Raw genomic sequence first — 14,403 nt, 5'->3', positions numbered from 1 at the left:
TTCTAAGTATTCCTTTATATGTGGTTCAGAGTTCTGGGACCAGCCCCTGAGCCTGCTTGGTCGGGTATTCTGTGTTGTTGTTGGCGGAGCTCTATGCTATACGTCCACCTGATCCGCCATCTTGTTTGTTCTTCCCAATAATTTTTTCTGGAAAATGTTTCATGCGCACTGGAGAAGAATGTTTATTGTGCAGTTGTTGGATAGAATGTTCTGTATACATCTATGAAGTCAAGTTGGTTGATTGTGTTGTTAAGTTCCTCTGTAGCATTGTCGAGTTTCTTTCTGGTTCTATCCATTTTCAAGAGTGGTGTGTTGAAATCATCCACTGTAATTGTGGATTTATCTATTTCCTTCTTTAATTCCATTAAGGTTTGCTTCATGTATTTTGGTGCTCTTTCATTGGGGGCATACATATTTATTATAGTTATGTCGTCTTGCTTGATTGACCCTTTAATCGTGAGATAGTATCCTTCTTTGTCTCTTATCCTGGTTTTCATCTTAAAATTTACTTTGTTGGATATTAATATGGCGACCCCTGCTTGTCTAGTGTTACAGTTGGCTTGGTAAATTTTCTTCCATCCTTTAACTTTTAGTCTGCTTTTGTCCTTGTATGTGAGGTGTGTCTCCTGCAGGCAGCATATTGATGGATATTGTTTTCTTATCCATTCTGTCTCTCTTTGTCTCTTCACTGGTGCATTCAATCCATTGACATTCAGTGTAATTATCGATAAGTATGAATTGATCGCTGTCATTATGTTACTTTCTTGGGGGTGCTGATCATTCTTTGGTTCAGCTTTCTTTCTTGTGTTGGCTTTATGTCTTCCGAGTTGTTTTTGGTTGGTTTCCTCCTAGTTTCTCTGTTCGCTTGATCTCCTTGGAAATTCGTTTTTATGATATGTTGTGGAGTGTTAGCTTTCTTTGGGGTTACCTTGTAGTCTACTAACTTTTCTCTGCTTTTAGGATACTCCATTGTAACCTGTAATTTACCTGGCATCCTCACTACCTGGGCTTCCATTGCTGCGTTTGTTCCTTCTTTGACATTGATATATTTTTAGCCTTCAGTTGATCTCCCCGTTCTTTTGGTTTTGTCGTTGTAATCTCGTTCTGTTCTGGACTCTGCTATCTGTTGGCTGTGTTCCAGGTGGTGTTGCCATACTTGTCTCTGTTTGTTGTCTGTTCTGGTTGGTTCTCTGTCCACAGAACTCCCTTTAGGATGTTTTGAAGTGCTGGGTTGGTTTTGATAAAATCTGTCAAATTCTGATTATCCTGGAATGTTTTGATAGAACTATCATATTTGAATTGATAGTTTTGCTGGATAGACAATTCTTGGTTAACAGTTTTTCTTGCAGAGCTTTGTATATGTCTCCCCATTGCCTTCTCACCTGCATGGTTTGTTCTGAATAGTAAGAGCTTAATTTTATTTGCTTGCCTTTATAGGTTATATTTCTCTTCTCCCTGGCTGCTTTTAATATTCTTTCCTTGTCTTTGATTTTTGAGAGCTTGATTATTATATGTCTTGGAGATTTTCTTTTGGGGCCTATCTTTACTGGAGTACGTTGGGCTTCTTGAATGTTTATCTTCTCGTCTTTCAAGTTGTTAGGGAAATTTTCTTCCAGAAACTCTTCACCGATCACTTCTGTAGATTTCTTTGTTTCTTCTTTTTCCGGATTGCCAATAATTCTTACATTATTCCTCTTCATGTTATCCAGCATGAATCTCAGACTGTCTTCAGATTGTTTTATCCTTTTAGCTGCTTGTTCTTCTACCTTGGCAGTATTGAGAGATCTGTCTTCCAGCTTGCTAGTTCTGGCTTCCATCTTTTCTAGTCTGCTCCTTTCCCCTTTCAGGCTATTGTCTATTTCTGATATCTTATTATTGATCACCTGGGCATCTTTTTGCAGGTTTTGAATTGTTTCCAATGCTGCGTCATTCCTATTTGATTGTTCCTGGAGAATTTTTTTTTTTACTTCTTCCTTATTTTCCTCGACCCCTTTTCGGATTATTTGAATTTGTTTCCATATCATTCTTCTGAATTCCCTCTCAGGCATCTCCAAATCCCGCTGCTTCTCCTCTATAAAGCCTTTGTCTGTATCCAGCTCATTTGCGTCAGTTCCCCTCTTCTGTTTTTCCAATAACTTTTGAAGCACTCTTACATAATGCTATACATAAAATTTATTATTTTCCAATTTTTAATAGTTGATGTGTGAAATACTTTTGCACCTATAATTTTTTAGGTATGTTTCTTTTCATGTAATCTTGCTCTATTCCTTTCTCTTTTTAAAACTTTGAGATATAATTCATATATACAATTTATCCATTTAAAGTATGTAATTCAGTTGTTTTTAGCACATTTACAAAAGTAGAATTATTAACCAGTTAATTATAGAACTTTTTTTATATACTTGAAAAAATGCTATTTTGTTTCTGCTCATGTATGACAGAAGGCTGTATTATCGATCTTGTTTGCATACATAGCAATATAGGAAACAGCTTAATAATGAATCACATGTAAATTTTATAAAGAACACACAAACAATAGGACACTGGTTATAGATAGTGCAGTGAGAGAAGATCATTAGCTATAATTTGAATTTTAGGTAAAGAGCAGCACCCTCTGAGAAGAATCAAATCAATTAGTAGCAATAATCATCTATAATGTAAAATAATATAAACATAGCAAAGTTAATGATTATACTGATTTTATTACTCTTGCTAAGACATTTTATTTTCCTCACATTCAATGCAAAGAAATATAATAATGAAGAAAAATATGTCCTCGTTGTTATTCATTATAAAAAGGGTCTGCTTAATTTTGCAGGCCTGACTATATTTTACATTGTTGTTGTTGTTGTTATGTGCCATCGAGTTGGTTCCGACCCATAGCGACCCTGTATAGGGTTTCCGAGGGTGTAAATCTTTACGGGAGTAGAAAGCCTCATCTTTCTCCCGCGGAGCAGCTGGTAGTTTCGAACCGCTGACCTTAAGGTTCGCAGCTATTTTACATTAGGGATCACTTAATGGGCCAAGTGGATCATTATATCATTTTTATTCTGATCCTTTTAAGAGACTGTCATCCATACTTGATGACTGAACTCCATGAGAGTTCAGTCATCAAGTATGTGGTAGACAACAACCATTTTTGTGGTATTCCCACATCTCACTTATTAAAAACAAAACTTGAAATAATCAATCTGTCCAGATATTGTTATCTATAGACTCTTTAGTATACAGTAGAAAAGAGGGTTCTTTCTTGAGTACACAAGTACAAGTATTATTATGGTCTAGAGATTGCTGAGTTGATACTTTTTCTGGTATAATGAAGATAAGGCACACATCGACACCACTCGATTAAGAACCTTGAGATTAAAAGACTTCCACAACTTGTCTTAATTCATCAAATAATGGAGCAAGTTCCTTTTCTAGACTGACAGTTAGTCCTGTGTTGGCATTGATGCTGGCTATGAAATTTACCACCAAAGGTAACAGATTAAGTTGAACCACCTGCTAGGTGTTATAGTAACAGATAATACTTCTGTTTTATGAGAGTTCAAGTTTGTTGCCTTGGTCTGTTGCAAACAAGAGCAAAAATAGACAGGAAGCCAGGTCTCAAAGCATGCTCTGGAGCATTATCATTGGCCACTTTAATAGCAGGCACCCCATCTCTGTCAGACACGACAATAGCATGGAGTCCTTCAACACTTCGTAAGTTTTTATACAAGAATCTCGGTTGGTCATCTGCCGTGATGAACCCCTTTCTCCTACAGGTTCACTCTACACACCTGGGTTTTCTGCTCCTGGGGTTGGCCAGGTTCTCGCTGCTGTCACTTCACGGGCAGGTTCCTTTGCAAGCAGCCATTAAATTATTTGTCAGAACATTTTTATCACCTCAAGAAGAGATCCTGAACTATTATCCTCCAAGTCCCATTACTGCCAGTCCTGTTGTTAGATGTCACTAAGTTGGTTGCAATTCATAGTGACCTTGTGTACAACAAAATGCAACACTGTTCAGTCATGTGCTTGAGCCCATTGTCCTATGCCTGAGTCCATTGTTGCAGCCACTGTGTCAATCCATCTTGTCTAGGGTTTTCCTCGACTGACCTTCTACTTTACCTAGCATGATGGCCCTTTTCACAGACTGTTTCCTAGTGATGACATGTCCAAAGTACCTGTGATGAAGTCTTGCCAGCTTCGCCTCTAAGAATTATTTTGTTGTGCTTTTTCCAACACAGATTTGTCCGTTCTTCTGGAAACCCATGGTATAGGCAATATTCTTCACTAGCATCAATTCCTTTTCAGTCTTACTTATTCATTGTCCAAATTTTAGATGCATATGAGAAGATTTAAAATACCATTTTTTGGGCCTTTTTATGAGTGTGATGCTGAAAACAAAGAAGGAAGCCCCTATCCCTCCCAAAACTGAATCCAAAGCAAAGGTGTTGGAGGCCAAGAAGGCAGTGCTGAAAGGCATCCACTGTCACAAAAAGAGAGATCTGTACATCACCCACATTCTTGCAGCCCAAGACTGTGATTTCCAAAGGCAGCCCAAATATCCTCCAAAGAGCGCCCCCCAAAGAAACAAGCTTGACCACTATGCCAATATCAAGTTATCTCTGACTACTGAGTCAGCCAGTGAGGAATACTGAAGGTAACAGCACGCTTGTGTTCAGGATGTCAAGGCCAACAAGCACCAGATCGAACAGGCTGTGAAGAATCTTCTGTGACACTGATGCAGCCAAGGTCAACACCTTGATCAGGCGTGATGGAGAAAAGAAGGCATGTGTTCCACTGGCTCCTGAGTATCATGCTTTGAATGTTGCCAACAAAATTGGGATCATCTAAATTGAGTCCAGCTGGCTAATTCTAAAGATAAATTATTGAGTAAAAAATAAATAAAATACCATGCCTTGGGTCAGGCACACCTTAGTCTTCAAAGTGACATCTTTGCACTTAAAAACTTTGAAAAGATCTTCTACAACAGATTGATCCAGTGCAACGCACCATTTGATTTCTTGACTGCTGCTTCCATTGGTGTTGATTGTGCATCCAAGCAAAGTCCTTGACAATGTCTATCTTTTCTTCATTTATCATGGATGTTGTTAATTGATCCAGTTCTGAAGATTTTTGTTTTCTTTACATTGAGTTGTAATCCGTATCGAAGGTTGTATTTCTTGCTGTTTAGCAAGCAAGGTTGTGTTATCAGAATATCGCAGGTTGTTAATGAGTCTTCCTACAATCCAGATGCTGCATTCTTTTCATTTTGTCCTGCTTCTTGGATTATTTGCTCAGCATATGGATTGAATAAGTATGGTGAAAGGACACAACATTGGTGCACACCTTGCCTAATTTTAAGCCACTCAGTATTACCTTGTTCTATTTGAACAACTGCCTTTTGATCTGTGCAGGTTCCACATGAGCACAGTAAAATGTTCTGAAATTTCCATTCTCAGTGTTACCCATAATTGTTGTTTTGTTTTTTAGATTTCTGTCATCGTTCATAAGATGCATACAAAAAGATTTATTCTGGGAAATTATTTGTTTCATAAAAAAGAACAATCTGCATTTGTTAACGTAGCTTTCCAGGTATTTTAGAACTGGTTTCATAGTATGCTTAGAATCATAGCTTATTTTTTTATGATTTTGAAAGCCTCCTTGAAACTCTGAACATCGACAGTCACAGTTTTCCTAGTGTGAAGTTTGATTCAACCCAGTGTTCGCTTAATTTTTCCTGTATTCCTTCCTACTCCTCAACTGTTAACGATGATGTGATGCTTAGCCTACCACCTAGACCAGAACTGTAACAAATAAGTCTAGTTCTGATCCTAATTCTTTTATTTTTTTAAAGTTTTTATTGTGATTTGAGTGCAAGTTTACAGGGCAGATCATCAGTTTTTCATTCAACAAATCATATATTTTGTTGCATTACAATGATTATAATCCCCTTCATGTACCATCAGTTGACAGTATTTCTGTCTATTAATATTAGTTTTTTTTTTTTTTTTTAAACAGGCATATATTATAATTTAAACCAGCAAAGGGCACATTCTGCAAGCCTGCCTCTTGGCCGCCAGCTCTTAGTCCCTTTCCTTCTATAAATCTAGAGTCCTCAGCTGGTCCCTCTCCCTATGTCCCCACCTCTGCCTTCATCTCCGGTGTGGCTGCTTCTCTGGATAGGGTCCAGCATTCCACTTGTGCTTTTTTCCCTTAATGGTCCTTGAGGTCCTCTGTTCCTGAAATGTAAGATTGACTACTCCCCCGTTTTTATTACAAAACTTCTACCTTTGTAATTGTGACAATTAGTCATGATAACAATTACTATTGAATCCTAAGAATCTTATCTCCATCTCTTTTCACCAGACCCATCTAGTCAAGATGAATCCATAGTTTGTTTTGATCCACACAGCCAAATGCCTTTGCATAGTCAATAAAACATAGATAAACATCGTTCTGGTATTTTTGCTTTCAGCCAAGATTTCTCTGATGTCAGCAATAATACCTTCCCTCCATGTCTTCTTCTGAATCTGGCTAGAATTTCTGGCAGTTAGTCCCCTGTTGATGCATTGTTCGAATTCAGCAAACTTTTAGTTGACCGTGTTATTAATGATATTGTTTGATAATTTCCATAATCTGTATGGTCACCTTTCACTGAATGGACACAAATATGTATCTTTTCCAGTTGGTTGGCTGGGTAACTGCCTTTCAAATTTCTTGGCATAGATGAATGAGTGCTGCCAGCCCTCCATGGTTTGTTAAAACATTTCAGTTTGTATTCTGTCAGTTTCTGGACTCTTGTTTTTTTTTTTTTTTATTAGTGCCTTCAGTGAAGCTTGAATTTCTTCCTTCAGTACAGTTGGTTCTTGGTGATAGGCTGTTTTTTGAAATGGACCAATTCTTATTGTTACAGTGACTCTGTACTCTGTGTATTTCTTCCATCCTTTTTTTAAAAAACGTTTTATTGTGAATTGAGTGAAGGATTACAGATAAAATCATCTGTTTCAAATTCAACAAATCATACACTTTGTTTCATTTCAATGATTGCAATCCCCTTTCAACTTTGTCTTTAGGTAAATGTTGTCCTTTTGTTTTTGAGTAACCATTTCAGAGTCTTTTCTGACATCAATTTTTGTCTTATTTACTATTTTTAAAACGACCCTTTGCTTTCTTTCTGTAGGTGTCTTTGATGTCTGTTCTTTGGTCATTAGTGTTCAGTGTATCAAATCTATTTTTGAGATGGCCTTTAAATTCAGATGAAGTATTTACTCAGGGTCTTATATATTTGCTCTTGTGGATTCGTTTTAATTTTCTTCAGCCTCAACTTGAGTTTGCATGTGAGCAATTGATGGTCTGTTCCAGTCATTCCCTGCTGTTGCCTGAATGTTAATACTGAACTTCTTCATGGTCTCATTCAACAGTTACAGTCAATTTGATTTCTGTGTCTTTCATCTGCCAGGTCCATGTGTACAGTCGCCATTTGTGTTGTTGAAAAAGGTCTTTTCTTTGAATAAGTTTTTTTCTTATTCTGTCATGTGTTCCTGATCTTGTTTTTATCACCAAGGCCTTATTTTCCAACGATTGATCTTTGTTTCCAACTTTAGGATCCCAGTCACCAGTTAATTAATGGTCAGTGCGCTTAAATGGATGTTTGATACATTTCAGATTACAGTAGTTGGTAAAAGTCTTGGTTTTTTCATCTTTGGCGCTGTTGTTGGTCTGTAAATTTGTATAAAAATTATATACAAATATGTGTCTTTCTTGTATGCATATTATCATTTTCCTATCAATGACAGCGGCATACTTCAAGATAGATCTGGAAAAGTTGTTTCTAATGATGATGGTTGTTAGGTGCTGTTGAGTCAGTACTGACTCATAGTGATCTTAGGTACAACAGAACAAAACACTGCCCGGTCCTGGACCAGCCTCACAATTGTTGCTTGAGCCCATTGCTCCTGCCACTTTGCCAGTCCATCTTGTTGGGGATCTAATGATGAATACACTCTGTTCCTTGGATAGTAAACCTTATGATTGTTGGATTCAAAATGGCCATTCCCAGTCCATTTCAGCTCAGAAATCCTAGGATATCAATCTTTATGTGTTCCTTTTCATTTTTGATGATTTCCAATTTATCTAGTCATACTTTGAACATTCCACTTTCTGATTATTAATGGATGTTTGCAGTTCTTCTCATTATGAGTTGTGCACATTAGCAAATGACGGTTCAGAAAGCTTTGTTCCATTCATGTTATTAAGTCACATTGTATTTTTATTGCCTTCTAACCTGAGTGGCTCATTTTCTGCCACTGTATTAGAGATCTGGTATGGTTCGTTGCTGGATTGCAAAGTCAGTTTGAACTGCAGGGTCAGCAGTTCAAGCTCACCCGCCTCTCCTCAGAAACCCTATACAGGGTTGCTATGGTTGGAACTGACTCGACTGCATTTAACCACAGCAATAATATTAGACAGTGTTCCACTGTTATTCATAAGGTTTTTGGAGGCTAATTTTTCAGAAGAGTACCATCTTTTCCTTCTTTCTAGTCTTAGTTTGGAAGCTCTGCTGAAGCATGGGTGACCCTGCTGCTATCTGAAATATCAAATAGCTTCCATCACTATGCAAGCCACCACAGTATGATAAATTGACAACCGTAGGCAACTTTTACTTCCTCTATAGTTAGATGTTTACTCTGGATATTTCATATAAATTACTTAACATAATGCCATAGGTTTTGAATGTTATCCTCCAACATATGTGTCATCTTGGCTGAGTCATAATTTTCAGGGGTTTGACAGTTTTGTGATAATTCCCAATGATGTGATCTGATGTGATAAGCCCGTAAGAGGATTAAAGTTGGACAGATCAGATGCAAGGAAGTTTCCAAGTGGCTTGCAGCATCTTTTATCTTAATGAAAATAAGAGAGAAGTGATCAGGGAAAAATAGACTTTACCACCAAGATAGAAGAGCCACAAATGTAGTGCATCCTTGGGACCTGGGATCCCTGCACTGTGAAGTGCCTAGGTACAGGGAAAGATTGATGCTAAGACACATGGAGCACTTGAAGGAACGCTGGGCTTACAGATGCTTGAAGGAGGCAAAGGTATTTCCCCAGAGCCAACAAAGACAGAAAACCTTCCCCTAGAGCAAGTACTGTGAATTTGGACTTCTAGCTTCCTAAACTGCGAAAGAATAGTTTCTAATTGTTAAAATCAACCACTGCGGATATTTCTATATTTAGTAGCACTAGATAAATACATACAATACATGTTATTTTGTGACTGGAAAATGTTTTCAAAGCTTAACAATGTTGTAGCATTTTATGGTTAGTAAATACAAGGGGGTTTCAAAAAGTTTGTGGAAAAACGGAATTGAAAGATAATGGAATTTTGCATGAATTTTTTGAAGTACCCTTGGATATACCATGTTTTGTTTGTTCACCAATTGGATCCCTGGTGTGTCGCTGTGAGTTAAATCACTGAACTGCAAGGTTGGTTTGAACATAAGGTGGGAGGTTCAAACTTATTAGTCACTCCTTGGCAACAAGGTGACTATGAGTAGGAACCTACTTGACAGCACTTAGCAACCACAGCAACATTCACCAGTTGATGGACGTTTGGATTATTTCCATCTTGTTGTTGTTGTTGTTAGATGCCATCGAGTCGGTACCGACTCCTAGCGACCTTATGCACAGCAGAACGAAACACTGCCCGATCCTGGGCCAACCTCACTTCTGTTGCCACGCTTGAGTCCATCGATGCTGCCACTTGGCCAATCCATCTCATTGGGGGTCTTCCTCTTTTTCTCTGACCCTCCAGCTTACCAAACATGATATCCTTCTCCAGAGACTGGTCCCTCCTGACAATAGGTCCAAAGTATGACAGACGAAGATCTTATGTTATTCTGAATAGTGCTGCAATGCATGTTCATGTAGAGATTTTTATATGAACACAATATTTTTATTTCACTTGGATATACAAGGGAAAGTCAAAAGTATTGCTACTAGGATTCTAGTACTAACATGCATGGCTTATTCCAAATAAAACACGTTTAAACATGTCCCTGTAATCAGTCGTTGACTGCAGACAAGTTTTCTCAGTACTAAACTTGTTTTAGTCTCTTTAAAGTACCTTCATGGAAAATGGATACTTTTTGTGCCCTGATTTTGAGATCAGAGCTAATACCAACTTTTTAACAAAAGTCAAGTGGACATCTTCCCAGATCATTGAAGCTTTGTAAAATGTTTATGGGAATGCTGCCCCACATTTCAACTTTGGTAATGAAGAAAGTGGTTGAAGTCCAGAAACTGAAGGCCATAGAATTACCATTGATGTGGTAGCTACTGAAGATGTGATCTCACAGGATTTGACATTTTCAATTTTAAGTGAATATTTTGACCTTAGCAAGCCTTTGGCTCAGTGTGTCACAAACATTGCACAAAGATCAGCTAACTCTTAAGAATTGATCTTTCCATTAGTCTTTTAAGCAAGATCAAATTAATGAAAGTAATTTTATGAAATGAATCATAACAAAGGACAAGTCGTAGGTTTCCTAGTACGATCCAGAGAGCAAGGTACAATCAAAACAGTGGATCTCAGTGGCATCTGCTTGGCCAGTTAAATTCAAGGCAGAGAGATGACTATTTTTTCTGGGATCCCAAAGGGATAATCTTAGTTGATTTTCTCAGAGCACACAGGATGATCACAGGGACTTACTAAGAAATTATAAGAAAACTGAAAACTAAGTACGAAAAAACACTGGTACGAAAAAGTGAAGAAAGTTGTAGTGAGAAATTTTTCCCCATCACGACTATGTGCCTGTTCATTCTTTGAGGGTAGCAAACGCCATCCACTCTCTGCCTTAATCTTGCCCCTTCAGATTTCTTTTTGTTCCCCAAACTAAAAAAAATTAACGAACATTGAGTCCCTCAAAGATGCCCAAACTGCTATTTTGACATAGTATAAATCAAAAAGCCTAGAATTTTTCAGGGAAGGCTTAGAGAAATGGAAACCCTATCTTCTGAAGTATATAGACATAGATAGTTTTTCATTTTGATGTTTGTGTTTAATAAAATCTGTGGTTTTGCAGCAGTACTCTGACTTAATCCCATAGATCCTGGAGTGCACTCGCTATGTGAAGTGGCAACTCTTCCCACCCCCAGCAGCTCTCTTGAGGTCTAATTCACTACCATAAAATTCACACATTTAAAGTGTACAATTCAGTGTTTTTTAGTATGCTCGCATCCAACCATCATCCTAGTCAATTTTAGAATATTTCTCACCTCAAAAAGAAGCACCCTAAGTTTTTAGCTTTTCTTTAACCCCCACTCCACTCAATCCTAATACATGATTTTTAGTTTAAGATACTTTATTGGATGCTGGGAATAAAGAAATTAATGAGGAATAATTATTGGTTTCACAGAGCTCATAACTTTGGAAAGTAGCAGACAAAGGTGTAAATACCTAAATATCTTACCATAGAGCAGAGTGGGGAACCTTCTTCCTGCTGAAAATTTATAATATCAATCATGGGCCATACAAAATTATCAACTTAAAAATTAGCCTGTTGCAGGGTCGGTCGCTATGAGTCGGAACCGACTCCATGGTGCTTAACAACAACAAAATCATAAAGAGAACAGCAACACTGTTGGTTTTCAGTAGAAGAGGTGGTGCCATTAAGTCAGTTCTGACTAATAGCGACGCTATACACAGCAGAATGAAACACTGCTCAGTCCTGCACCATCCTCACAATTGTTGTGTTTGAGCCCATTGCTGCTGTCACTATTCCAGTCCATGTAAGCAATATATTTTCTGTTTAGTTTCTGTTTTCTGTGTAGCTTTTACACTTCCTAATCTTTCACTGGCAAAATATTTTCTTGGTTCATCATGTTATAACATGCATCGGTACTTCCTTCCTTTTTATGGCGAAATAGCATTCTATTATATGGACATACCACATTTTGTTTTTCTGTTCATCATTGAATGGACATTTCAGTTGTTTTCACTATTTTGCTGTTTTGGTTAATCCTGTTAAGCATTTTAATATAAAATTTTTGTGTGACATTTGTTTTCATTTCTCTTGGGTGTATACCTAAGAATAGGCCATAAGATAACTCTGTTTTTAATTGTTTGGAAAAGAATTGCCATACTTTTATAAGCAGCTGCACTGTTTTACATTGCCACCAACTTTATAAAAGAGTTCCGATTTTCCACATTCTTGTCAACACTTACTGACTTTTTTTATTTTAGCCATACTTGTGGTGTGAAATGATATCTCTTTTTGGACTTAATTTGCATTACTAATGTGCTTATTGGCGATTTGTGTATACTTCTTGTTTTTAGGTACACTTGAGTCAGTTTCAACTCAATACAACAGAATTAAACACTGCCTGGTTCTGTACTTTCACAGTCTTTGTTACTGGTTTAAGCCCATTGTTAAAATCATTGTGACAATCCATCTTATTGAGGGTTGTCCTTTTTTCCCTCTTTGCTAAGTTTGATGTCCTTCTCCAGGGATTAATTCTTCCTAATAACATGTCCAAAGTAAGTGAGGCAGAGTCTTGCCATCTTCTCTTCAAAGGAGCATTATGGCTGTATGTCTTTCAAAACAGATTTGTTCCTTCTTATGGGTGAACACCATAATTCAAAGGCATCAGCTCTTCTCTGGTCTATCTTTGCATTGCCCAGCTTTCCCATGCATATAAGGTTATTGGAAAAAAACATGGTTTGGGTAAGTTCCCAAAGGAATCGTCATTAGAGAAGTGTATAGTCATATCCTTTGCTTGTTTAACCTTTTTTGTCTTCTTATTACTGAGTTGTAAGAGTTCTTTAAATATTCTGGATACAAGTCCCTTATCAGACATATGATTTGATTTCTGAGAATTTATATTTCTAAGACTTTTCTAGGAGACAGTGACGTTGCCAGTTCATGGACTACTTTATTCATGAAATACTGGTAAGTAGGAATTTATTTTTTTTAAAAGTAGGAATTTATATTTGATAAATGTGATAAAATCTAGATTTGTAGGTCATCTTTGCATATAGTTAAGAAACCGTGTTAGCACACTCAAGGCAGAGATGTACCCATAAGTCTTCCTGACTATTGTCATCTCATGTAGTGAAGTAAACAGGTCTTTTAGATGAAGTGCTTTTAGACTGCCTTCCAGGAATTTACATTCTAGTTTGGGAGGTAAAAATAAACAGTTTAGTGTGGACTGGGGTGACAAAGGAATGTTAAAAGGAAGAAGAGAAACTTGGATTAAAAAAAATAATAATAATAAAAGAAAGGGGATTCACCTGTTGGAAATCCTTGTCTTTATTCACATTATATTAGTTGCAGTAGTTTTGGAGTGGGACTGGCAGAATTACTAACAGAGGCACTGAGTCTGTATTGCCAGTATGCCCTTAGAGTCTTTTTCTAACAAGGTCATCAGGTGTTACAGTCTGCCTGCATCTTTGAGTCTTTATTCTGACCCACCCTTCGTAGAACTTTTTTTGAAATGATGGCTCTTTAAAGAGTAGAACATAGAGCTGATCCTGTTACTTCTCTGCTTGTTGTTAGGTGCCGTCGCTTCGCTTCCTACTCTTGACAACCCTAAGTGCAACAGAACAAAACACTGAAGGTCCTGTGCCATCCTCAGAATTGTTGTTACGATTGAGCCTTTTCCTGTTGCCATGGTACTGATTCATCTGGTTGGGGGCTTCCTCTCTGCTTATAAATCCATAATGCTTGGCCATGACTATAGAACAATGTGTAAGTTCCGCCCGGAGCTTTAAATCCGAATCTGCCTTTCTATCTTCTGTCTTCCATTGCTCCTGCCTGGCATTTCCAGCTTTCTATCACTTTCTCTTGGCCAGTACTCTGCAGATACTGTTACCTTTGTGGATAGTGTTACCTTCACATATCATATTACCACTGCAGATGCTGTTTTCTCTGGACTGATTACCTCCTCCTTTTGGTGACGTCTTTTCAGTGTACTTTTAAAATGTCTAGTCTTGTGCCTTGCACAAAATAGACGTTTAGTAAATATTTGTTTAAAAGAATGCTTAGTTAGTCTCCTCTGTGGAAACTTGCTTAGTAGCCAAATTTGGATTTAGAAATAATATTATGGGTTCCACAAAAAAGGGTAATATGATATAGTACCTAAACAAATTACTAAAGCATAAGAAACATATTTGTAAATGTAATAGTCACTTAGAGTGGAAGTTGATTTAGGTTAGGAGATTATTTTTTCTCTCATTATCTTCCTGCTCCCCAATTATTTTTTTCACAATTAAATTTACATTTACTTATCATTGCTTCTAAAACTTCTTTTTTTCTTAAATGTTTTATTGTGAATTATGTGATAGTTTACATGGGAGAACATTAGTTTTACATTCATTCTATCGTATATCCTCTCATTGCCATGTTACAATCCCCT

At 37.3% G+C, this 14,403-nt stretch overlaps 1 protein-coding gene and 1 pseudogene across 1 annotated transcript in view; one reads left to right on the top strand and one right to left on the bottom strand.

Moving 5' to 3' along the window:
• SOS1 (son of sevenless homolog 1 (Drosophila)) overlaps window positions 1-14,403 on the top strand; it is a 218,970-nt gene that overhangs the window by 41,668 nt on the left and 162,899 nt on the right. The gene's annotated exons all lie outside the window — the stretch shown is intronic.
• On the bottom strand, window positions 3,364-13,720 carry LOC102834122 (annotated as a pseudogene).

Source organism: Chrysochloris asiatica, unplaced genomic scaffold, assembly GCF_000296735.1.
Source record: "Chrysochloris asiatica unplaced genomic scaffold, ChrAsi1.0 scaffold00024, whole genome shotgun sequence".
Classification (NCBI taxonomy): domain Eukaryota; kingdom Metazoa; phylum Chordata; class Mammalia; order Afrosoricida; family Chrysochloridae; genus Chrysochloris; species Chrysochloris asiatica.
The sequence above is the reverse complement of the archived record's forward strand: the minus strand, read 5'-3'. Positions and strand labels throughout refer to the sequence as shown.